Raw genomic sequence first — 27,111 nt, 5'->3', positions numbered from 1 at the left:
GTGATAGAATTGTGCTGTTATCAATTAATATTCATTTATGGCTTTTGTGTTGAGGGCACTTAGGTGATCTCCATCCTGTTACCTGTGTTACCTTTACACAGCTTTAATCAGCATCTTATGAGGCAGGACAAGGACTTTGGGTTGCTGTTTGATGGATAAGTGGGAGAAGTTGAGATTGCTCATGGTAAGATCTAAATGGCAACCATGTGTCTCCCCATGTGATTGTAGAGTGGAGTGGGTTTTGCGTGACATGGATACCGCCTGCTCACTGCTCCCTTGTGCTTCTTCACTAGTCATCTTCTGTAGACCCTTCACTGTTGTTTAACGGTGGTAATTGAATCAGATGGCTGTTAACAATTTTTGTACCCAGAACAGTTGCTTTCACAAGCATGACACAGGACGTGACGGCAGCTGCATAATATGGGCAGATTTAAGTGATGGAGTCTGTTTATTGATCTCTGAATGATTGTGCATAATTCAGCCAATCAATTCATTCCATCACCGTTCTGTCTGAGTGTGTAATCACACAATTCAAATGTGATTTTCATGATACAAACAGTTAAAAAACACCAGTACACATAATTATAGAACAAAAACAAACCTTTCTTTTTTTTTCTTCCATTTTTTTTTGAAGTAGTCTGCTGTGAAGGTGTTATTTCCTTGACACATCAAAATGGCTAATTTGGAGTTGTGACGCTTGTTATGTAAATAGGCCATATGTTGAATTTCTACAGAAGTTTATTCATTCAATGTTGTGATAATGGATAGGATCCCCTAAGTACCATAGCTAAGAAAAAATAGCCTGTGAAGATGCATTTCTACTGTGTATATCATTCCCATTATTTTTGTTTAACAGCTAGTGTTTTCATTTTCTAATAAAAATGTTCTTAAATGTGATGTTGTCATCTATCCTTATATGTACCAATCACTGTAGTCCTAACTCAAACTCTGTTCTCATTTATGCACTTGTTTAATAGTTTTCATGATTGATGTCCTGTAGTTAGGGCAGAAGCTACATGCCTGATTGACTTTTTATATTTTTCTGCTAAACCTCCTCCTTTCACGATGAAAAGACTTTCCTTTTCTTTTCTACTGTTAGCGTTCACTTCATCACTCAGACTGAGACCTAGGAACCATTCCTGACTTCTCTCTCATTCATTCCATTAGTAAAGAGAAAGTGAAAGTCGCTCAGTGTTGTCCGATTGTTTTTGACTCCATGGACTATAGTCCATGGGGTTCTCCAGGCCAGAATACTGGATTGGGTAGCCGTTCATTTCTCCAGAGGATCTTCCCAACCCAGGGATCCAACCCAGGTCTCCCACATTGTGGGTGGATTCTTTACCAGCTGAGCCACAAGGGAAGCCCAAGTGGACACCAAATCTTGTCAACTCTTCCTTTGTAAGAGTTTCTCTGAGCCAGCCCCGACATTTCCTCACTATCTCCCCCAATAGCTGAGACCCTCGGCCATCACTATTCTAGGAGGATTATATCCTGTATCTCTGTAATTGAGTTCTCCCAGTGCTTCGTATTTCACCTTATCAATGTTCCTAAAACTCTGCTCTTTAGAATTCTTATCCAAGGATTGTCTCACAAGAAGACTGAATTGAACCTAGGTTTGTCTGATTCCAAAGTTGGTACTCTTCACTAGTTCAAATACTTATTATGCCCCCTACCCACCACATTTGGCCCAACCTCTCAACCTGGTTTTAATGTACCTGACTCTTGCTCAAATTTTACTTACCAACTTTATTTCCTACTTTTCTAACATGAAGCTTCTGTTCCTACTAACTGAATCTCACTGCCCTTCTCATTTGTTCATGCTGTCTGTTTTAGAATGCCTTTTCCATTTTCCTCTGACCTAAGCACAATCTCCAGGTTAAGTCCACTTGCCCTAATCATGTTACTCTCTTTGGATTCTTCTTCTGCCCTTTTGCCTGCATCATTCTTTAGGGCACTCTTATATACTCTCTCTTATACCCCCTTATACCATTGTGTTCTTAATTCTTGCTTTCCCAACTAGACTGCAGGTCCTCAGAGGGCACTCATGGACCTTGTGTGCTGTCTTTGAACCGTCTACAAGCCTTGGGTGTAGCACACCCTTGATAAGTAGACCTGTAGAATCAATAAACTAGAAAGGTGATTTTTTTTTGTTTTTTTAAAAGATGGGCTTTGATATTGCCTGTGTACTCCTCATCATTGTGTCTTCAGAGCCTAACTTGCAGCTTGACACCTAGTCATGACCTCAATAAATATTTGTTAATGTAGAAATTAATGTTGACATTGTATGAAGGGGACCAGCATTTGAAGAAGAGTCAGTCAAGGAGTTCTTTCCCGGTTTTTTTTTTCAGTGGTTCTAATCAGCCTCTTCATTCATCAGCTGTGAGGATTCTGAGACCTCGGCATTTTCCAGAGTTGAGATAATGATGGAGGCTGGCAGTTGTGAGTTAGAATTAAGGAGCCTGTCGTTATTTTAAGGTGGAGTGATGGGTCCCATTAGCGAGCACAAATGGAAGCACTGAGGCCTTATGCCAGTATTTTATACGCAGAGTTATCATTTCTATAAATGGGCTTCCCAGGTGGCACTAGTGGTACAGAACCTGCCAAAAGAGGTCAGAAAGATCCTCTGGAGGTGGGCATGGCAGCCCACTCCAGTATTCTTGCCTGGAGAATCCCATGAACAGAGGAGCCTGCTGGGCTACAGTCCATAGGGTTACAAAGAATTGGACACAACTGAAGCAACTTAACATGCATGCATGTGTTTCTATAAATATTCAAGCTAATCAGCTCTAAGGGCTTCCTGGGTGGCTCAGTGGTAAAGAATCTGCCTGTGAAGTAGGAGAAGTGGATTTGATCCCTGGGTCAGGGAGATTCCCTGGAGAAGAAAATGGCAACCCACTCCAGTATTCTTGCCTGGGAAATCCCATGGAGAGAGGAGCCTGGTGGGCTATGGTCCATGGGGTCACAAAGAGTCGGACACGACTTAGTGACTAAGCAACAGCAACAACAGTTTCAGAGCTATCCAACCATTTCATTTGAAAGCTTCTTGAACATTAAAAAAAAAAAAAAAACTGGGAATCCATCTAGGGATGAAAAGTGAGATAGGGAAAAATTGCCATACCCAGTCTATTGTATCAGGACAAAATTCAGTTCTTTCAACTTTTAATAAGACTCACGTTGTACAAGGTCCTGTTTCTGCCAGGAAGGAGTTCATAGTTCAGCAGGAAAAAGAACATGCATCCCAGAAACAAAGGTCTAAAAGAGCTCAGAAGGGAAAATTTCCTTCTGCTTGGGGAGTGGTGAGGGCCTTCCAAGAGTGACGGTTGTTTGAGCTGATTATTGAAAGGCTTTGGGTGAGATTTCAGTAACTATATTGGGAATATAGACGTGGGGAAAGGGCCACAGCGTCTGGAGGGGCACAGGGCAGGCTCCCAGGGTTTTTTGACTCTAACATCAGGCCTCTAATATATTTTACTACTACTGCACCAAAGCTGAAATGCTACTAGGACCCTCCTGGGTAGTAGTAGTGAAACGTAAAGAATATACGAATATCTGCAGTTGTTACTTTTGGTGCCAAGTGCTGAACTGACCATGACATAAAATGCAAAATAAATCTTGTAAGGAGTATAAGTGGTGTGTTTCTGGGTAGCATCCAACTTGCCTAGAATTCCTGAAAAGGATTCTTGCAAATGTGGAAACACCACTGAAGGCTGAAACTTTCTTAGTCGTGTAAACAGGTCAGCCCTGATCGTGGTCCCAAGTAACCAGCCATCTGTGGGACACCGTGATCCTAGCAGAGCTTAGTACATGAGTAAACATGCTGTCATGTCATTCCCAGGTTCTGATTCTGACCCCATGGATTATAAAACTAGGACAGATGGGTATGAGTTTCAGGGAGACAGATTTGGAGTCAGTATAAGGAAGGTGGTCCTGTAATGGATCGAGCTATTTCACGTGGTGATAAGACTCTGTGCCTAAATGTATTCAGGCATGGGCTATACCAGGCAATGTTTACATACATGCATTATCTCCATCTTTCCTCAAATCAGTGCTATTGCTACCTCCCACCTCATTTTACCGATGGGCCATCCTGGAGCCTAGAAAGGCTGAGTGGTAAGTACATTACAGGGCAGGTGTCAAGCCTGGCAGTTTGAAAGCAGAGACTGAATATGTACTGGATGAGGAAAGGGTGCAAACCTCAGGTGGCCACTAGGATTTTTAAGGACGCTTCCTCATGCTTGGATCAAGTCTTATGCTTCCTCAGGCTAGGATTGCGTCTTAATTCTCCTTGGGGGATCAAGATGCTAATTGTTGCCAAGCGCTAATTCATTAACAGCAGCACCCAGTTCCTAGAAATTCAAAACAAAGAGAATGCAACCATCACCATCATGATGGCTACCACTCACTAATTATCTCATTTAAACCTGACAGCAATCTTGCAAGGTAGGGATTATGTATCCTTTTAAGGAAGGGGCGCCGTAGCTCTGCCAAGCTACATAGCTTGATCAAATCTACATAGTCGATGAGTGGCTTTTTTCTCGTATTACCCTTTAAGGTAATGCGTGGTGATGATGTCAGACATATTTACCTATCAGTTCAGCACAGACACCAACCATTCAGAGAGGCCACCAGCTATACACGATGCTGTGATTCTTCTCAGAGATGGGAGCCCCTTGAGGTCCTGTTGAGGCAAGGTCTGAAGGGATGTGAAAGCTTGATAGTTCACCAAGATGACACATCTGGAGTTCCAGAAAACTGTAGTGCCTTCTTTTTATGTTCAGCATTTATCTGATTTTACACATTCTACGTAGTAAGGCTTCCCAGGTCGCACTAGTGGTAAAGAACCTGCCTGCCAATACGGGAGACATAAGGGATGCAAGTTTGATCCCTGGGTCGGGAAGATCCCCTGAAGAAGGGAATCGAAACCCACTCCAGTATTCTTGCCTGGAGAATCCCATGGACGGAGTAACTTGGCGATCTATAGTCCATGGGGTCGCAAAGAGTCAGATACAACTGAGCAACTAACACACACTGTAATTGTCTTTCACACGGATTTCTAAATAAAGACAAGCAGTTTCATAAAGGGCTGTTGTGTCTTCCTTGTAAACGTGTCTTCTTCCTCACTCCTTTTCTTCCTTTCACTTTCCTGTGCTCTGAGGCCCATCTGTCTGGACACCATCCCCTCTTGCTTCCTCAAGTGTCTTTCCATCATCTCTCTTTCCCTCAGGGTCTCAACCAGCCTTCATTTTTGTCTCATAAGCATTCATAAATCTTTCTCACTCTTTAATAACAAGAGAAGTCCAACAACATCCTTGTGGTCCCTTCCCTGTCGGTCTGGTCACGTTCCATCTCCCTTCCTGGTCTGAGAACAGGTCCTCACCCATCACCTACCCTGCCCCAGCTCCCCTTTCTTCTCCACCCTCTACAGCCCTGTCCTCTTGTAACGGCTGCCTCTGTGCTTCAAACCGCCAGACCCGTGGTCTAGGATTTGTTATGATTCTTGACCTGTGCACTGCCTCTGGCGTTACTGAGCTCTCTACCTTGAAACCTTGCCCACCTGTTTTCTGAGTCATTCCTCTCCTGATTTCTTTCCTGTTGCCCAACTGCTCTGCATTGGAGTTCTCTGCAGGCTCCTCTCCTCCTCCCAGACCTCAGCACCCTTGAAGGTTCATCCTTTGACCCTCTCCACTCACCTCTTCATTTCTTCTGTTACCACCTGTAGCCGTCGATTCCTTGGTCTGCAGCTCCGACCATGAACTCTCCTGATATCTGTGCCAGGCATCTTAAACTCAGTGAGTTCAAAACCCTACTTCTACAGCCAGCCTACTCCTTCCATGTTCTCTACGTCAATTAATGAAGCCATTTGATCAATTTTAAAATCTGGGAGTTGTTCTAGGATCCTCTCTCTTACTCAACCCCTATTCTTCATTGATGGCTTAGCCTTGTAAAAACTATCTTCTCAAACCCTTAACTCTGCTCTCACCTCTCCAGGCCGTTACCTCCACAACTGCCTTGGTTCAGGCCCTCATCACTCTCTCGAGGGTTACTGCAGTAGCCTTGTAACTGGTCTCACTGCCTTCTGTCTGGCCTGCTTCCAATCCCTTCCCCACACTGCCGCCTTTCTAAAAGGCAAATTTGATCACGGACTCTCTGCTGCTTAAAATCCTTCTGCAGAGTCACTGCTCCTCCAGGATAAAAACCTAAGCTCCCTAGCCTGGCACAAAAGCTCCTTTGTGATCTGGCTCTCCCTTTGGGTGTGTATCAAAGTCTTCTCTAATGATCCTGGTCCCCACTGACTACCCTTGCCCACAACATCCCTCCTAAAGGAAACGAGTTGTTACAGGAGAGAAATGAGAGGAGGCATGGGAACAGAGAAGAGATTACAGGGCTCTGGTGTCCTGTACCATGACCATAGCTGCCTGTGGCTGCCGAGCACTTGAAACACACCTGGTCCAAACAGAGGAGTGTGAAATACATAGGGATTCAAACTCAGCATGCAAAACAGAGCATAAAATAGCTCATTAACAAACTTTAATATTGATCCCATGTTAAAACAGTGACATTTCGAATATAGTAGATTGAATAAAACATTATTAAAGTTAATTTCACATTTCTTTTTATTTTCTTTCTTAACAAGGCTACTAGGAAGTTGTAAACTACCTGTGTTTGGGCTTCCCTGGTGGCTCAGATGGTAAAGAGTCTGCCTGCAATGCAGGCATCCCTGGGTCAGGAAGTTCCATCCCTGAGTCAGGAAGATGCCCTGGAGAAGGAAATGCCAACCCACTCCAGCATTCTTACCTGGAGAAGCCCGTGGACAGAGGAGCCTGGCAGGCTACAGTCCATGGGGTTGCAAAGAGTCGGACACTGCTGAGCAACTGACACTTTAACACTTTCCTGTGTGGCTCGCGTAGTGGTGCTATTGGACAGCATCGACAGAGGACATCTCCTTGCTCCCTGAGATGCATCTTGTTTGAACCACTCCCAAAAGCTTTCTGAATGATTAAGTCAGCCCTACAGGTGTAGAGACGCAGCAGTTGCTCCATTTCATAAATCCAGAGATGTTTAGTTGGTGATGGACAGGGAAGCCTGGTGTGCTGCAGTCCACGCGGTCGCAAAGAGTCGGACACAACTGAGCGACTGAACTGAACCAAACTGAGATATTAAGTGCTTTAGACAAGATTCAGTTTCACAGAGAGAGATTGTGAAAACTGCAGCAGGGAGCCCTTCGTACCATGTATTCAGAGCTGAAATCCCAAGTCAGGCACATCTGTCTCCCCGACACACCCAGTCACCCTCGGGAGAGGGGAGCAGGGAGACTGTGTGTTGGAGGGAGGCTTTGAGGTAGACAGGAGCAGCAAGGGCAGACCAAGAGGAGCCCCGTTCCCAGGAAGCCTCCTGCTTGTGAGGTGCAGACAGAACACCCAGAGCTGCGATCTCTGAGATCCCCCATCCTGCCACGGATCCTTCCCCAGGGGGAGAAGTCCCAGCTCCCCCACTGTCTTGAGTCTCAATAATACGTCCATGGTGAAGCACTGTGCATCAAGCAAAATGACCTGCCTCACAGCTGGTAAATTCTCCTCAGTCGTGCCTCAGGATACCGGGAACAGCGGTCTGTGGATCATTTGGCCCAAAAGCCTTGGGGTAAGGTATAGAGCTGTCACAAGGACCCGGAAGATAACATGTCCTGAGAGATTCGCAGAGCTTTCTGTTTTCAAGTGGAAAAGTCAACCAGTGATAGGAAAGCAGAACTCATCACGTTGGAGCCAGAAGGAGAAACCTGAAGGTAAAGGGAAGACGCCCTGACTCTCAAGTCCCATGGACTGCATGCCGGCGAGGCCGATAGGCAGTGGGCCTCGGTGCTGTGTTCTATTGAACCCCTCGGTTCTAATGAGAATGCCCTAGGCAGTAGTTCTGACTTGCTTTTACATGTCAGGCACTCGTGTAAGATTCCGGTAGGGGGAGAGGTCGTTGTGCTAAAAGTCTGAAAGTCCCGCTGTACAGAGACCGGCCTGAGAAGCGGTGACCACCCAGGTATTGTGACTGCTCTCCCACCTGCAACATCTGGGGCCGGCCCTTGGCAGGGGCTCCAGCTCCTTTCCCTCTGAAGCTGAGTGGCTCTCCGCTGGCCTGACCGTGCAGTCCGCCTCCCCTTCCCCGGGAAGCCAGAACCGTCTCCGTCTCGGGTACCAGATTTCCACTTGGCACCCCAGGCTCTCTCTCACATCCCCAGGTCCCCACTTTGAGTTCTTGTGTCGGAATCCCAAATTACCTTTGATAAGGGTCCCATCACTTACCTCCAAGCTTTCTTAAGCCGATAGTCTTGCCCCTGAGCGACAAGCCCTATCCTAAGTGCCTGCTGCTCCATTTCAAGCTTCTTCAAAACCGACTCCTGCCAGCAAAGGGCCGGGAACTCAGTTTGGCTGCCCCACTGGTCTCTGGGGTCCCATTTGTACCATGGATGCAATTTGGGAAGAGAAGGGGAAGGCAAGTGTAGGCTGATTTTCCTAAATTATGGTATATCTGCTTCTTTGTTCCCTGTGGGAAAGTTGGTCTTACATGTAGACTAGAAAGGTAGCTGCTGCCTTTATGGTGTGATTTCAGAATTCAAACTACTTAAAAGAGCTTTTCAAATATCAATACTTACTCTTTCTTGCTCTCTAATATGCAAAAGCCTACATTATAAAAACTCTATTTTCTTTCCCAAGACCAGTATGGTTTGGAAGAAAAGAGGGCAAATTTGATGCTTGGAAAGCCCGGTTTTGACTCACATAATTGACTAGCTGTAATGAACTTGAGCCAATTACTTAATCTTCCTAAGATTAATCTTCCTGAACCTCAGTTTTCTCATTTATGAAGTGAAATTAATAATACCTACTTGCTTTGTTACGACTTTTTTATGACTAAATAAAACAAGGTATACAGTGCCCAGCAACAGGACCTAAAATGCAATGCTAAGGAAGTGGTAACTTACCAGATTTTACAGATCCTTTCCTGAGACTGATAAGGAAGAAGATATGAAATCTGGGTCTGGAGACCCAGAATTCAGCCATCCCTGGATGAAAAAGGATCAGAAGGAAGTTGCCTTCACATTTTTGCTTAAGGCCAGTCCTGCCTAATGGTTTGCATTGTGAAAATATTCATCTGGGATTATGAATGCAGCATGAAGCCATGGGGAAAAGAAAAAAAAAAAGACATGTTTACATCCTCTGCCAGGATAATATAAGAATAAGCAAAGCAAGTTTTTGAATCTCTGAATAGTCAGGTGCACTGCCATCAAAATAAACTTTGATTTCTATTCTTTGCTGATAAATTATAGATAAAGGAAGCCATTAAAAGAACCCAGAAAAGGAAGCTTCATACACAAATTAGATATGGGGACAGGCTTCACACTTACTTTGTTGGGGCCGTTCTTTCCTTAACTGTGGGTGTTTGGGAAGTTCTTTATTGTCGCCTTTGTTGCTGACAAAAAGAGAGAAAAAGCTTTAGCACACTCAGGAGAGAATGGATTTGATTGGAGGCGTGTTGCTCTCAGTGTGGGCTAACTTTTGTGTATTGTAGTGATTGCTAATACATAACTGAGGAAACCCGTAAACATAGCTGGATCTGACATACTGCCACTTCTAATTGACCTGTGTCTTTTATAGGAATGGGGGCAGTCCTATAATTTTTAAAGGGGGATGTGGAAGATGTTATGCTGGCTACTGTGATGGCTAGTGTCCTCATCTAGAAGGCCTTTGTCCTTTTTCCTGTATTTATCCTGCGAAGTCTAAATGATGGACTGGATTCAGTGCATGCAGGGGCTGTCAATGGCTTCCTGGGCCCTTGATGCAATTGATCGCCTCATGGTGATACTATAGCCTCAGTGGAGTGTCATATTCAACCCGTGAACACTCACGAAGAGAGTATAAATCTGCTACCTTTAATGCTGTTAAAAATAATAGCACTAAAAATATTATTTAGTGCTGGTTTGTGGCATTAACATATAAACTCATTTATTGTTCCACTAGTCTCGGAATAAGAACTGTTGCAGTTGCAGTGGGTGGTCATGACAAAATTAGTTTATCATTTCCAAACCTTGGTAGGATTTCACCTTCTGAATCTTCTGGATATTCTGTAGTTATTTCTCATCTGTTAAGGCGAGGCATATTTAGTTGTTGCGTATGGAAATGCACTAGAAATACCTTCATGAAGGTTGATGAAAATTGTTCCTTTTTTTGCAAATCATTTTTCCTCTCTATCAAGACATTTTTGGATTCTAACTTCTAAAACTTTAATCTCTCAGTGCTACATCTTTCACTTGTTTGTCAATTATACTTTTGAGAAAGGTGTTTTCTCTGCCATTGATAAAATGTGGACCAAGACAGTCTAAAGACAAGAGTTCTGTGACTTTCTCCAAGAGACTTCTTGACATCCATACTTGAATTGTTAGCTGTGTTTTGTTTGTTTCTTTGTTTGAAAGAGTTTGATCATCTTGCACCCGAGTTTACTTTCTTGCCCCCAAGCTCTCTCTAAGAGGATACAGCCAGGAAAGACTTAATCAGATGCCTTAGTGATGCCATCATTATTGATCCACTTACTGCCAATCATAGAACCTGCATTATGAAATGTAATGAGATTAATTTGGAGTAACTTGTAGATCGCATACATTTTTTTTTTTAAAAGCTTACTCAAGGGCATATGTAAATGACCCTATTTTTTATTTATTTTTAGAAAATAATTTTGTAAAGTAAACTCATACTTCACCTCTAATTTCAACTCATATGAGCTCGTTTGGTTCGAAGGAATTCCCTTCTTGTGTATCACTCAGTTCTGTTTATGGAGTCATTGCTTTGAAAACCACCTGGTGGTGGGATGGGCAATCAGACCTTGGGTGTCACTCCAGCACATCATGATGCTCACTCCTCCTGGGACAGGCGAGAATCACACCGAGGCATGTCCACACAGCATGCTGGCACCCATGTAAATGGCTCCACGACAGTCTCACTAACTGTGACCATGACCGAGACTGCACTGGTGGCATCATGTCGCCAATGGATGTGTTTCTCTAAGTGGAAAATTCTGTATTATTTGAAAAAGTTCCCCAACCCCCTCCACCTACCACACAAACTCTTTGACTTTTACATTAATATCAAATGTCAATTATACAAACAATATTTGGGTACTGTATTTTGTTTTCTTTGTGTACAATATAGTCTTCTACATGCTTTTTACCTTGGGCTCAATGGAAAGAAAAAAAATAATGTGAAAGAACAGTAGCACTGAGGAATTCAAACCTGCAATAAAAAGGAATAAACTCTTGCTTCCTAGAAATACTGCTCTTTGGTAGTGCTTTATATTTTACAAAATACTTTCAACAAGTTTTTTTGTTTCTTTGCAAAAAACTTTTTTCTGACTATAAAAATAATTGCATATTCATTGAATTTGGAAAAAATACTGAAGTGGGTAAAAGAATTAAAAGTCAGCTAAAATTTCACCACCCAGAGATCATCTTTGTTAGCACGAGTTGTATTTTTCTTTCAGATATGCGTTCATGTGTGGTTGTGAGTATGTGCATACATTGTGTGTGTGTGTATGTGTTTAAACTAGCTTCATGATGGACCTGAGAAGTTTGTACTGAACAGTCAGTATGACTTAAAACTGTCTTGGAATCAGACAGTTTGAAATTTTAGACCTGGCTATACTACTTATGTAGTGACTGTAAATTGCTTAAACTATCAAAACTTCCATTTTTACTTCTATAAAATGGGGATAATGATAGTATGCATCTACTAGGTTTATTGTATAAGAATTAATAAAATAGTACATATGAAATACTTAGCATGGTACGTGCCTTGTAGTAAATGCTAAGTAAGTGTGAGCTATTGTTATTATACAGGTTTTCTTGTCTCTTGTCCTCACTTTATTTTCTAGAGTAGCAATTTCTCTTGTCAAAAAACATTACTTGAGAAATATTCGGAATGACTGCATATATTTCAATACATGAATATACCTTAATGTAATCATTTCTCTATGCTTAGACCATTTCCAGTTCTTTGCTGTCACGAAGAGCACCACAGTTAATATCCTTTACATTCATTTCTGTGCATAGACAACAAAATGAATTACTAATGGCATTTTACAGAGAAGCAGAAAAAATGAACAATTCTTTAGTATCTGCTAATGTGCCAGGTGATATGCTAGGGATTTTTTTATCTCAAAATTCTCATTTAGCTCTTCCATAACCCCGTTGAGGTACATCTGTTACCCCAGTTTTTAGGTGAAAAACCTCTGATGGGAGACTAGCAGCTTGCCCAAGGTCACAGAGACAGTGGTGGGAGAGATGGTGTTTGAAGCCAGCTGTCTGATTTCAAAGCTTAATCCTTTCCATTCTGGCAGGCAGCTCGTGCCTATCTTTTCAAGGCTAGCGGGATGAATAGTTACCATTGTGTTTTTCACGAAATGTCACTTGGTGCCACATAAAAGATAGGACACTTGACTGGAACTCTGAGCTTGCTCAATATAGCACCTCCCATGTGCGTATGTTTTTGTATGTTTTGGAATCAAGCCTCATTAAAATAAAGTGTCAACTAAAGGAAATAAAACACTGGTATGATTATTTGATGAAAGCAAACCTTGAGGAAGAAAACATTTATTTAGTCAAAAAATACAGAAATCGTCTTTGTTTTAGTTGGATGGGCTAGGCCAGAATTGCTTATCTCCCTAGCATTCTGAGTATTTCACACACATCAGTATAGGAATTAACAATAACAGCTAAAGTAAATGGATGCTGTCAAAAGGGATTATAAGTTTCATTACTTGTATATTAAGGGTTGAAAGGAAAAATCTTTGCCTTAATTGTAAGATGATATATCAGGAAAGAGCCATAACAATTGCTATAGGTGTAAGTATAGGTATAAGGGAGACATAAAAATGCTGGGACAAACCTCCAAAGAATTATTTGGTGAACTGACAGGTTGTCTTTAAAAAGTCAGCCATTTGGAACATTTATCTTGGCAGCTCTCAAATCTGACTTACAATGTGTAGTGTGGCAGTCAATTTTTGTAGGAAAAATGCATAATTAATACGAAGATCAAGGTAGAAAGTATTGCCAGTCAGTACCTAACACACAGTTTCTTAGAACAAAGGAGCAATTGAAGTTGTCTTCTAATAGGGTAATCCTGGCTTGTCATTTTGTAGGTTTCAGTTCTTAGTGAAAAATGAAAGAGAAAAAAATGCCCTAGTAGTAATATTTCATATCTAACAGGTACTTTGTTGCCGAGTTTATAACCAACTCTTGTCTAGTCAAGAAAGCTACCTTTGGTTTCTGAGTTCTTGAAATTTCATAGTCCTTGAGCTTACACAATTCTTGCCTTATAATTGCCTCAGTTTCCCTTCAGCTCATTTTAGTTCCTGCAGGGGAGAAATAGTGTTCCTCCTAGCCTAAGAACTAAGAAGGTTTTGCATCTTGACACAGCATAACCACCAACTCAGCCTGTGGAGAGTATGTTGCCCGTGGTTGTGTAGCAGGTGGGAAGGGCCTGCGCGTTGAGTGTGGGCTGTCTGCATAACTAGTGGGCAGTTACAACTGTGGACAGAGGCTGGACTCTGGATCTGCGGGTTGGATCTGAGATGTGGCCTCATCCAGCCCTCGGCAGCTGCGTAATGCTGGGCTGAGTGCTTTACTGCCTCTGAGCCTTGGCTCCCTCTGCTCTTGCCCGGAGATAATGACTCCTGCACAGTCAAAGGTCATAGGGAGGATTAAATGCATTGAGCCAACCAATGAGTTAACTCAAAAGTGCTCTGATGGTTAGCTCCCAAGTTACAAATTAATAGGGACAGGTCGTGCCTCCCAAGGAGAAGGCAATTTACCATTTTAAATATTTTCAAATGAATAATGGGAATATTTGTAAAAATGCACCATTCCTGGTGCTAACCTCACTTGACCCGCCTAACTCTTCACTTATACATTTTGCAATAATAAAGGGATAGGCTCCATGACTGCCCAGGAAGCCCCTGTCACCCAATGAGTGTGGCATCTCTCAGAGCTTGAATGCTCAATCCCATGGCACATCCCTCTGATGAAGGAAGGAGGCCCTTGGCATCAGCAGGTGGTTCCTTTGAACACAATATAGACCTTTATAAAAACAGGCATTTAGGTCTGCTGTGTTGTTTCAAGATAGAAGCAAAACTTGTATGTTCGATGCATTATTTTAGCTTTCAATAAAAAAGTTTTATAAAAAAGATATCAGATAGGAAAACATTCCAACAGGGTTGCATTATAAACAATTATAAGCAGCTCTTTGATTATTAAAGCAATCATTTTGCCACAGGGGAGAAGGAAGGAGAAGAAGTTAGGAACTTTGACACTGGACATCACACACACTTTTCTGAAGTCTCCTGCAGTTCCCTTGAGCCCTGATAATGTTGTCAAGGGCTCAGAAACTGCTGCTGTGTCTGGCTGCCAGAGAGTCCATCTCACCCGTGGGGCTGCACTTACTCCCTTTCCCTGGGATGTTTCGGACCAACCTCCCTGCCCGTTCTTGCCTCCCGGCTGGTCATGGTGACCCTCTCTCTCAGTCCTTAGAAGGACAGCATTGATCCATTGGCCACCAGTTTGAGCTCACGTCTTATGAGTGTGTTTCAGGTCCATAATGATGGAAGTGTCTCTGTGGCATTCCTCAGGGATGGGGGGCAGGGGAGTGGTGTGAGCCAAGTGCTAGATGTTCTATACAAACCCCCATGAAGGACCTGCTACCTGGGAATGGCTAACCCTGCTTGCTGTACTCATCTTGAATTGGTTTGGAAATTTTGTTTCTCCTTCTATGCGTGTGCCTGCTAAGTTGCTTCAGTCATGTCTGACTCTGCAAACCCATGGACTGTAGCCCACCAGGCTCCTCTGTCCATGGGATTCTCCAGGCAAGAGTACTGGAGTGGATTGCCATGCCCTCCTCCAGGGGATCTTCCCTACCCAGGGATCGAACCTGCATCTCTTCTGTCTCCTGCATTGGCAGGCGGGTTCTTTGCCACTAGTGCCCCCTGGGAAGCCCTTTCTCCTTCTATACAGGGAACTACTCTGAATTTCCCTTATTTGCCTTGCTGCTACATTTCATTCATCTCATTTCTTCATCAGCTATTTCTTGAGTGTCTGCTCTGTACTGGGCACTCTCAGAGGAACAGAAAGGAATCAAACACTGAAAAGGAGAGAACAGTTCACACCTCAGGTAGAAAACAAAATATGTCTCCAGGGTTGAGAGAAAGGGAGAGGTTAAGTACGTAATGAATTTTTTTTTTGAGCTGTATTTTTTATAATAAATTGTGCTACATAAAAATCTATACCAATATTTCATTTATGTAACAAATCCCATTATAATGAAAATTCCTGTTATCTGTGACTGAAGCAAACATTATTAGAACACAATTTCAATGCAAAAGAAGACTTTGGACAGTCCCTTGGAGTGAGTTGGAATGGGACTTGACCTCTGTATCAAGCTTTTCCTCTATATTGTTCATTTCACGTGTCAACAAATACTTGATTTGATAGTAAAGCCAGTTAAATCAATATTTCTTGCTGTAGTGAAGGTGCAGCAACATATATCCAAGGGCAGCATATCCCTACCAGCCTTATTTTGTTCAGTTTAGTTCGGTCTCTCAGTCGTGTCCAACTCTTTGTGACCCCATGAACTGCAGCATGCCAGACTTCCCTGTCCATCACCACCCACCAGAACTTGCTCAAACTCGTGTCCTTTGAGTCACTGATGCCATACAACCATCTCATCCTCTGTCATCCTCTTCTCCTCCTGCCTTCAATCTTTCCCAGCATCAGGATCTTTTCCAGTGGGTCAGTTCTTCACATCAGGTGGCCAAAGTATTGGATTTCAGCTTCAGCATCAGTCCTTCCAATGAATATTCAGGACTGATTTCCTTTAGGATTGACTGATTTGATCTCCTTGCAGTCTAAGGGACTCTCAAGAGTCTTCTCCAACACCACAGTTCAAAAGCATTAATTCTTTGTCGTTCAGCTTTCTTTATAGTCCAACTTTTACATCCATACATGACTACTAGAAAAACAATAGCTTTGAATAGACGGAATTTGTCAGCAAGGAAATGTCTGCTTTTTAATATGCTGTCTAAGTTGGTCATAGCTTTTCTTCCAAGGAGCAAGCGTCTTTTAATTTCAGGGCTTCAGTCACCATCTGCAGTGATTTTGGAGCCCAAGAAAATAAAGCCTGTCACTGTTTCCATTGTTTCCCCATCTATTTGCCATGAAGTGATGGGATCAGATGCCATGATCTTAGTTTTTTGAATGTTGAGCTTTAAGCCAACTTTTTCACTCTCCTCTTTCACTTTCATCAAGAGGCTCTTTAGTTCTTTGCTTTCTGCTGTAAGGGTGGTGTCATTTGCATATCTAAGGTTATTGATATTTCTCCCAGCAATCTTGATTCCAGTTTGTGCTTCCTCCAGCCCAGCGTTTCTCATGATGTACTCTGCATATAAGTTAAATAAGTAGGGTGATAATACACAGCCTTGACGTACTCCTTTTCCTATTTCGAACCAGTCTGTTGTTCCATGTCTGGTTCTAACTGTTGCTTCTTGGCCTGCATACAGATTTCTCAGGAGGCAGGTAAGGTGGTCTGGAATTCCCATCTCTTGAAGAATTTTCCACAGTTTGTTGTGACCCACACAGTCAAATGCTTTGGTGTAGTCAGTAAAGCAGAAATAGATGTTTTTCTGGAACTCTCTTGCTTTTTTGATGATCCAACAGATGTTGGCAATTTGGTGTCTGGTTCCTCTGCCTTTTTAAAATCCAGCTTGAACATATGGAAGTTCATGGTTCATGTATTGTTGAAGCCTGGCTTGGAGAATTTTGAGCATGACTTTGTTAGCGTGTGAGATGAGTGCAATTGCATGGTAGTTTGTGCATTCTTTGGCATTGCCTTTCTTTGGGATTGGAATGAAAACTGACCATTTCCAGTCCCGTGGTCACTGCTGAGTTTTCCAAATTTGCTGGCATATTGAATGCAGCACTGTAGCAGCAGCATCTTTTGGGGTCTGAAATAGGTCACCCGGAATTCTGTCACCTCCACTAGCTTTGTTCATAGTGGTGCTTCCTAAGGCCCATTTGACTTCTTTTGTTAGGTACATATAGTTTATCATAAACCTACTTGATTGAACTACTTTCACGTGAATAGGTTGAAAATAATCCACAAATCTACCGTTAAAAAAAAAACAACACAGAAAATCTCTGATCTTGTCCCTCATCCTTCATTTAAGCAATCCCAAATTTATTTAGCTCAATTTCCTCATAAGGAATGACAATATGGATAAGATCTTGATTGTGATAGCTATGATTTCTTTCTCTTTGCTCTTAAGTGTTCACCTTAACACACTGTCCCATCTTCTGTCCCAGTCAGAGGATTTCTGAACATACCCACAAAGTGGCAAATACTAGTGAACCCAAGAGTCTCAGATTGTAGGAATCTAGTCATCGTGATGGAAGGGAGAGTAAGGTGAAAGCCTCTTACTTACTCTTTCTTGGAACTTTTAATTGTTAGAAGCTTTCTGAAAATTACCTATTAAAAGTTCAGTGTTTCTGTAAACAAATGGCCTGAAGCATCAATATAAACATCATCAAATGTATTCACTGTTTTCAGAAAATTGAACTTCTCTTGCCTGTACTGTGAATAGAAGAGTGATTGTCATTTCTTGGACTCCTACCCTGTGCTAAGCACTTACAGTATCTCATCTCCCGTAGTTAAAATGATGCTTTAATGCATGTATTATTATTTCCATTTCATGTTCAATTGTGACTGCTGAATAACTTATCTGAGGGCACCAAGCTAGAAAGGGTATAAGCAGGGATTTGAACCCAAGTTAGTCTGATTCCAAAGCCTTTTCACTTTTTTCACCAGTCTTGAGAATGAAAAAAGGTTTTTGGTTTTTTTTTAAATTGTTAAAATTACACATGCTCATTATAGGAAGCTTGGAAAGCAGACAAAATGATAAGAAAAAAATCACACATAATTCTTCACCCCAAGGATAATCAGTACTAAATTTTATTTTATTTTTCTTTCTAAGCTAAAGAAAGCTATAATTTATATATCTTAGAGAGTATTGTTCTTCAGAGTTGTCATCCTTGAAGTGTATTCATGTTCTCTAACAACGCTGCCATTGCTTGAAGCATTTTTAGAACCTTTTTCAGAGCCAATTTAGGTACTAAATTCTCTGTAGATTCCCATGCACTGGGTACTTGGTAGAGACATAGCAAAGATAGTGTATCCATTCCCTAAATACTTGTCAGAATAATACATTTTATGTTCTACCTTTCTGTGCCTTCTAGAATTATATGCTGCAAATATTTGACCATCCTGTAAAGAATACCATCATTACCCTCTCTAAGAACCATAAACATCTTCTGCCACTTCTGTTGTGGTAGGAGATGGAGTTTACCAAAATGCTACTTCCTCCCATGTCAAAGATTGATGGACATTTTGGGTTATATTTAAAAGTCTTTATTAAAAATTAAATCTATAAATGTTTACTATCTCATTTGACAACTCATGTTATTTATTACAGAGTCCACACAACAATCTCTGCCTTTTGTGGTACATAAAGAAAATCAAAGAATTGTTTTTGTCAAAAGTTTGAAAAAGCACATTTTAAAATCAGTTTCTTTTTAATGGAAGTGTTATACTCACTGAATGATTTCCCTCCAAGGAGCTTCTGTAAAAGCAAATATATCTTAAGTGTGATGAACTGATCTTTAAATAAAGTCAGTAGCATCTTGTGTCAAAGTAAATGTTTCTCAAAGAAGCAGGCACGCATGCGCACAGACACACACATACGTAAAAGAAAAGATTGCTATCGAAATGGCCGTTGGTGTACTTTATTAAAGTGAAGAAAATCAAGTAGTTGAAGAAGAAAGTCAAGTGCCAGCTCAGTTCTCATCTCTTTGGTTTATGGTACACAACACTGTTGCTTCAGAAAACAAACCTAACCCTCAACTCAAGCATCTCCCTTCTTGTCTGGTTTCTGCCTTATTTTTCACATTCTTGGCTACCCCATCGGCTTAGCACAGCACCCTCTTCCCAGATTGCTGGGCGCCTGGGACACCAGAACCCTGGGTGCTAAGACTGGCTCAGAGGTCTTCGGGGCCCCGCCCCACGTGGGGGGCCCCACCCCAAGTCAGGGGGCCCAGCGGGCATGCGCAGTTGTCCTCAGGGCTGCGCTCGGCCCTGCTTTTCCGATTGCCAGGACTTCCAGTGATGAGACTTCATCAAGCTCTCAGAGCTCATCACAAAGTGTAGGCTTTGTCTTGTGTTGATACCCCGGGCACATTCACAGCGTCTGGCATTGTGTTCACTCAGCCTGTTAGCAAAATGAAGGGTTACAGTATATTCTCTCAGAAATGGACTGTTGGAAGGAAAAGTTAGTCCGATTGAAAGAGAGTCAGAATAGAATTGTGGATTAAAATCTCAGCGCTTAAAAGAGCCTCTCGGTCAGTGCTCTCACTTAAAGATGAAACCTGGAGCAGTCAGCTGACTTGGAGAAGGTCACCCAGAGAGTTGGCGCCAAGCCAGGCCCAGCATCCTGCGTCCTGAGGTCTTGCCCCGTCCTTCCCGGCCCTCGCTCCTGTCCTCTTTCCCTGGGTGTTTCAGGGAGGTTGAGCTGACTTTGCAGGATCAGTGACCAGAGCTTTTGAAGCCCTACGTGGAGCTTAAGAGAGGAGCGGATGCAGAGGGATTCTCAGGGAAGGCTTGAAGAGATTGTGGACTTACTGTTTGCCTGGTTGGCTAACCAGCCCAGCTGCTGTCTCTAATGCCTAAGTGATTACTAGCTGGGCTTGTATGGATATTACAGGCTATCTTTTGGAAAGGAGACTGTCATAGAAACAATAATAGCTAACATCTATTTGTGATAAATTAGGCAGGATATCCCTCTGATTTAAAGTCCAGGCCCTGTGGTCAGGTGGTCACAGAATCCCAGCTCCATCACTTGCCCTGTATATTTTTATGAGACAGCTGCTTTCAACTTTCAGTGCCTCATTTTCTTTATCTGCACAATGCCAGCGGCAAAAGTGATTATCTCAGAGTATTGTGTTCCCTGGCGGCTCAGAAGGTAAAGAGCTGCCTGCAGTGCAGGAGACCCAGGTTTGATCCCTGGGCTGGGAAGATCTCCTGGAGAAGCGCATGGCAATCTACTCCAGTATTCTTGCCTGGAGAATCCCACGGACAGAGGGCCCGGGCAGGCTACAGTGCATAGGGTGGCAAAGAGTCAGACACCAATGAGCGACCGACACTTTCTTTCAGAGTATTGTAGACTTAACTCATGGAAGCTCTGGAACAATACCAAGCAATATAAATGTTAGCTATTGTTATTATTAAAATATCACTGCTGTGAGTAGTAAATTCATTGCACAAATTATATACTGTCCAGTCTTCCCAGCATCTCTGTGAGGAAGCTGCTTTTATTGTCCTCCATGTTACAGTTGAGTAGACTGAGGCACAGAGAGAGAGGTACCCCGCCCGCAGTTTTAAGTCACGGGTCAGACAGCCTGAACTTGGGTTTGAGTGTGTGGCTTTGAAACGTGAGATCTGATTCCCCAAATTTCTTTTCTCCCGCAGAGCACTCCAGACCCCAGCCACTTCCAGGACCGTCTCCGTGGATCCCCAGGTGAGCAGAGAGGGCCCCTCCCTTCTGACCCGCTCCTGCCCATGTGGCTGGCTGCCTCTGCACCTGTCGCTGATTCCCAGGGGTTTTGTCATAGCCTGTCCATCTTCCAGGGTTTTAGCACCAGAGTGCTTACGTGCAGGTTCGCAAACTCAAGGGCCAAGTTGCTGGTGCTGGGGTGGGAAGTGGGGTGTGGGGGAGAGCAGCAGAGCACCGGAAGCAGTCCTACCCCACCCACGTGCACTTTCTCCACCTACCTCAACGTTCTGTGCTGTAGTTTCATGCATGTAAAAGTTCCAGGGGGAGAAGTCTTTTATAGAGACCCTTGTGTTGTAGAAAGGATTACGGTTAAGAGTGGCAGGCTCTGGAGCCACACTGCGTGGTTTTCCCTCCTTGCACTGATAGCCGTGTTTGGTGCGGTTGAAAGCTTGGTTCCGTGAATCCGGAAGTCTGGTTTGCAGCCTTCAGTGCTGACTCAGTGCTGACTTGGAGTGGAAGGACACAGCCTTTTGAGCCAGACAACCTGGCTTTGCATCCTGTTTCTGCTGCCTAGTAACTGTAGGGTCTCTGCATGTCCCCAGCCTCTCTGAGCCTCAGTTTCTTCCTCTCTAACATGGAGCTAATTATACCCATCTCTGCAAGAGTTGTTGGTATTTTTCTAGCTCATGTGTATAAAGTGGACTGCATAAGATTGACATTCAATTCAGTGGCAATTATTATTATTAGTTATTGATATTTGAATGGACTCATCACAAGTATTTTCTGGAGGGGAAAGCATGTTTTTTTATTCCTCATACTTTCCCTGAAATATTTTCATTTTCTCCACCAGCAGTCTTGCTTGTTTAAAGTAATTTGCTTAGCAAACCATACATTCATTGTGAAAAGATCATCTCTGATAGAACCTGTCAAATGATTATAAATTCCAAATTGAAGTAGTCCAAAATAAAGAGGACTTATTGCACCTGAATGTTTCCCTGAATGTTTAAGCTTGATTCTTTTTCTAAAACCCTGAAACTTCAGGAGTAAGATGACTGTAACTTTTTGGGAAAGAGTCATTAACATTGGTGGGAGTTGGTTGTTTTCCATTAATGGAATAGAATATTTTACTTCCTTATATCTGAAATCTGAATCACCATAAAAACATTTTCTTTATTGTTGTTCAAAGGGAATTATTATGGAAACTACTGACTGGTTTTTCTCTGTCTCCCTCTCTCTCTGTGTCATACACACACACACACACACAAACACACACACTTTAGTTTTTCTTTCCCTTAGGCAACTGAAGAGTTACTATGTAAATTCTGGCAGCCTTCTCCCCATCAGACAAGCAAGGGCACAATCAATTCCTGTTTTCTTGGAACGTACCAAATAATCAGAAACTGATTATTCTGCTTGAAGGCAACAAGCAGCTTGATGGAAAGATGTACCAATTGAAAACAATTCTGATCATATTTTTGTCGGGAGAATGAGATGCCTCCAGCTGTCTGTCACTAATTATATTAGAGGTAAAAAGCAGGAATGTTTTGGCCTGCAAAAGATCACTCTAGTCTCATGTTGGAACACTAGTTTTACTGGCTGCTTACCCCAGAACAGTGACATTGGGCGTCCATTCTGTAATGCATCTTGCCAATTGGTCACAGTCTGAAACATGTCACTTGAGCACTCTTAAGGAATTTTCTAATTATAGTTCAAAGGCTTTACTTTTATCTTTTTATGTTCATTCTGCAGACATCACTGATGGAAATGATTTCTCCCTCAGCCTAATCCTATTGCCGGCAGTTACAAAAGAACAGAGAGATGGCAAATGAAACCCACAGTAACTGAAGAGGTGTCCGAATTCAATTAGGAAGCGACCTCTCCCATGTGGATGCATAAGCCATATAAATCCATTTTAATTGTGATCTGTGGTACTTATCTGGTCATGTTTATTTTGGATGCAAGTGCCAAAGCTGGATTTAGACCAGAACTCCAGATCTTCAAGCTCTAATGACTAATTTGGGTATCCATTGAATCCCTTAATTCATTTCTTAATTAGTTCTCCCAGAATTAGAGTTGCTTGGTTATAATCATTTTCACAAAATTTTCCAATAAAAACCAGCATACATAGATTTTTTTTCCCCATATGGTTCACACATTTGCTATGGTCTTAAAGAATTGTTCTTGTTATCAAAATTATAACAATGACAATAACAAAACTAACATGTTGCCAGGCAATAGAATATGAACTGAGGCACCAGGAACTGGTTTTGATTCCCAACTCAACTATTTATAGCCATGGGATCTGGGCCAAGTTACTTTCCCTGTATTTTAATTTCCTTTTGTAAATGGGAGGAATAATAGTACCTACCTCATAGGGTTGTTTTAAGGATTGAAAAGGCACTGCATGTATGAACTAACATGCAGATAGTCCCTGGCACTATGATAGATGCTACTTATTATGTTTATTGTCGATGAGACAGTAGGAGACTGATGAGCAGATTTGCTGGTGCCACAATATTGTCATCCGAGTTTGTCCCATTTATGTCACCCATTTGGGGATCACTCATGATGGTAATGATACACTGGGGACTCTGAGGTTGGAATTAATCTCTGTTGTTTGTATTTGCACACCTCAGTTTAGCTTAGGATTAACATTTTTGGCTTTCCCTGCTTAATCAATATGAAACCTTTTGGTGTAAAATTGCTTTAAAATTTGAATGAACATTTTGTTCTCTCAGCAGGGACAACACTGGTCCTCATTAAAATGAAAAATGCAATTACAATATGTAAAAAATATATATGGTGGGGAGAGGAGGCTTGGGGGAATTGACTTCAGTAAATTCATTGGAAACTTTCAAACTAGTTTTTAACAGAGTTAGATGCATTTAATGTCTTGGTTCAAATTTAATCAGTGTGCAGGAGTAAAAGTCTAGGGAAAGATAAATCTAGTAATTTAATGAGCTTTCCTCATGGCTACATAAGAGTTTATTTTAAAATTGATTGCCAAGTGATTCACTAGAATTACCTTTCTTAAGTTTTTTCTTTTTCCCAGAAACTCAAGTTGGTCCAGCAGTTCCACTGTCATGCATGCGCAGGTGTGCACTTGTGTGTATATGCTAGAGAAATGTGCGCTCACGTATATCTAGAGATGTGTAAGTTGTTCTTAGCAGCATCACTTACATTCATCTCAACTTAGAAACATAGAATAGCCATCAGCTGTAGAACAGATGAAAAAACTGTGCTGTAATAATAAGTTATGATTTCTGTAACTATAGGGTGGAATATTATACAGCAATGAAAAAGAAAACTTGGCGTTATGCACAATAACAGGGATACATCCTAAGACATAGTGTTGAAAGAAAGAAGAGACAGAAGGATCCATAGCAATCGTATTTCATTTATGCAAAGTGTGAAAACAGACAAAAACTGCACTCTGTTGCTAAGGGGTACAGACAAAAGTGACCGGGAATTTACTGCTGAACAAATCCCTTCTAAAGGAGGGTGTGCTGGGGAAGGCAGAAGAGCTGTGGGACTGCTGTGAGTCCTGGCAGTGTTCTGGTTTGTGACTGGAGCTTGTAGGTGCATGGGCTTCCCAAGTGGCTCAGTAGTAAAGAATTTCCTGATGGTGTGGGAGAGGCCGGAGACACGGGCTCAATCCCTGGATCAGAAAGATCCCTTGGAGGAGGAAATGGCAACCCACTCCAGTATCCTCACCTGGAGAAGTCCATGGACGGAGGAACCTGGCAGGCTACAGTCCATAGGGTCACAAAGAGTCAGACACATCTGAGTGGCTGAGCATACACACATAGTCGCATGGGTAAAACAATGTATTTTATATATATATATATATTAATTATATATTATATATATATATATTTATATTAATGTTTTATCTGCTTTTCTGGTTGTAGATTAGAGTTCATAATTTTAAAAGTTTTTTTAAAAGACAGAATAAACTCTCTCCAACCTAGGTTGGTTTATCCTTGTCCTGCATAGTTTTAGGCCAAGAGATTCCTGTGGTTATAAGTGGCTCTAGAAGTAAACTACTGCCTCCCTGCCTGGCAAAGTGGCCTCTAAAGTAGAATATGCACCCCAGGGAGCTCTTGAGAAGATCCATTTGGTTGAGAAGGAAATTGATTAGAACTTGCGTTTACTTTCATCTTATTATCATGAAGCATCATGATAACAGGTAACTGTACTGACCCCAGCATCCTCGCTGAGTCCACATGTCAGATGCTTGAGTGTCACCTGGAGGGAGGGAGGTAAGAGGCTTCCCCTCTGGCTTCTCTGCCTTGGTTATTTTATGGGATATATCATGCCTGGTCACCTGGATTTACAGATTCAATATTTCACTTTTAACAAACCCACACAAACTGTCTTAAGTAGAGTCTGCAAAGAATTCCCATAAATTGAAGATAATTTTAATGTTGCAAGCAAGCAAATGGCAAAGTTTAACATGAACTTTGTTGGCCCTGGTATGAGGTAATGACCGTGATCAGTCAAATCGGATCTGGCAAGAAGCTGACCACCAAAATTCTAAATTATCTGAAAGATGTACGGATTTACATCCACTGTGGTTAGTTAATCATGAACCTTGTCCTGAACATGTTGTTTTGAGACATCATGGTTAGCAAAATAGTACGTTAATTCTGTCATTCTTTTCTATTTTAATCATGTTTTATAAGATAGATACCATGTTAGTACAATAACATATATATATGAGTTGTAAACAAACAAGGAAATTTTTTTGTTCCAACATCTAGGATGAAAATACCCTGGACTTCACTGCCATGCAGTTCAAAGCCTACTCCTTGTCAGATGTGTAGAACAGAGTGTGTAGAACAGAGTAAAGTTGCTATCCATATCAAAAAGATGCACTTCTTAGCCTTAATTTTTTTTATTGGTAAATATCAACACTAAGGCAAGGGTTTATATATTTTACTTTATTAAGACTTTTCCCAAGCCCTTGGCTTGCAGTTGGGTAGGAGAAAATGAAAAGAGGTATATACTCAGAATGGCTCTGTTTTTCAGTTTTGTTTGTATTCCCTGTAAGATTCCTTTATGATTGCATCTGTGCACACCCACCAAGGCACAGTGGACAGGATGCTTGACCAGCAGTCAGGAGACTTGATTCTGAGCCTGATTCTGCCAGTAGCCAGCAGCCGGGCCACAGCACGGAGGCAGGACCCTCCCTGAGCTGTCTTTGCCTTTTCTCTATCATGAGGGTTGTGATAGCAACCCTTCCCTGACCTTGCACAGGGATCACATATGAGAGCCTGTTTAAAATGGAGCTTCCTTCAAACAGAAAGAATCATGGTCCTGTCCCTTCTATTTTGGGCTTTCCAGGTGGTGCTAGTGGTAAAGAACCTGCCTGCCAATGCAGGAGATGCAGGAGACACGGGTTCGATCCCTGGGTAGGGACGATCCCCTGGAGGAGGACATGGCAACCCACTCCAGTATTCTTGCCTGGAGAATCCTGTGGACAGAGGAGCTTGGCGGGCTACAGTCCAGGGGTTCACAAAGAGTCCGACACGACTAAAGCAACTTAGCGCGTATACACACAAACCACTATTTCAACTTTAACAAAACATAACTTCTTACTAATGGAGAAGGAAATGGCAACCCACTCCAGTGTTCTTGCCTACGAAACCCCATGGACAGAAGAGTCTGGCAGGCTGCAGTCCATGAGGTCACAAAAGAGTCGGACATGACTTAGCAACATTTACAACTTCGTATTAAAGTGCTGACATCCTTAACTTACAGAGCTCTTTTTATTGGAAGCTACAGAAACTGACTGGCTAGCTTAAACCAAAACATATTTATTTTTGAATTGTGTTATTGGGGGTACCTATAGGACTGAAGGGACTTCCTAGGTGGTGCAGTGAAAAAGAATCTGTCTGCCAGGGCAGGAGACACAGGAGGTGCAGGTTCCATCTCTGGGTCGGGAAAATCCCCTGGAGGAGGAAATGACAACCCACTCCACTATTCTTGCCTGAAAAATCCCATGGACAAAGGCACCTGGTGGGCTACCGTCCAAAGGGTCACAAAGAGTCAGACGCGGAGCATGCACATGCACTCACAGAGTTGAAGGGATGGTGGAATCTTCAAACTGCACCGAGGGCCACCACCAGGGAAAGCCTTGCAGCTTTAGCATAGGACTTTGTGGCCTCTTCTCTAGGGCATCGCTGTCAGTGTGATGGATCGCTGATGACTTCTGCCCTCTGGGGTTCATGGTTCCAAGTCTGAGGCTCCATGAAGGGGAAATCTAATTTATCCAACTTGGGTTGATGAATCACTTTTTGACCAGTCAGCCTCAGGTGAGGAGACGAGGTCACAGAGGATGGACAAGATTCCTGGGATCTCTGGCTCTGCATGTCTGGGCCCTCTCAGAAAATAAGGCATCCCCGTGAGCTTCTGCCTACCATTGGTATTAATGTTTCCATAGTTGCTAATGATTCAACTCTCTTTAAGGGAATTGAATAAAAGGAA

The 27,111-nt window shown here is 42.3% G+C and overlaps 1 protein-coding gene across 4 annotated transcripts in view; it reads left to right on the top strand.

The window, feature by feature from the left end:
• SPATS2L (spermatogenesis associated serine rich 2 like) overlaps positions 1 to 27,111 on the top strand; it is a 184,631-nt gene that overhangs the window by 2,794 nt on the left and 154,726 nt on the right. For 3 of the 4 annotated variants that reach the window (XM_065930871.1, XM_065930874.1, XM_065930873.1), the window contains exon 2: positions 20,598 to 20,646. The exons of the other annotated variant lie outside the window; for it this stretch is intronic. The gene's annotated coding sequence lies outside the window, so the exon portion shown is untranslated. The remainder of the gene's footprint in view (positions 1 to 20,597; positions 20,647 to 27,111) is intronic. 4 annotated transcript variants of the gene reach the window in all.

This window comes from Muntiacus reevesi, chromosome 3 (assembly GCF_963930625.1).
Source record: "Muntiacus reevesi chromosome 3, mMunRee1.1, whole genome shotgun sequence".
Lineage (NCBI taxonomy): Eukaryota > Metazoa > Chordata > Mammalia > Artiodactyla > Cervidae > Muntiacus > Muntiacus reevesi.
The sequence above is the reverse complement of the archived record's forward strand: the minus strand, read 5'-3'. Positions and strand labels throughout refer to the sequence as shown.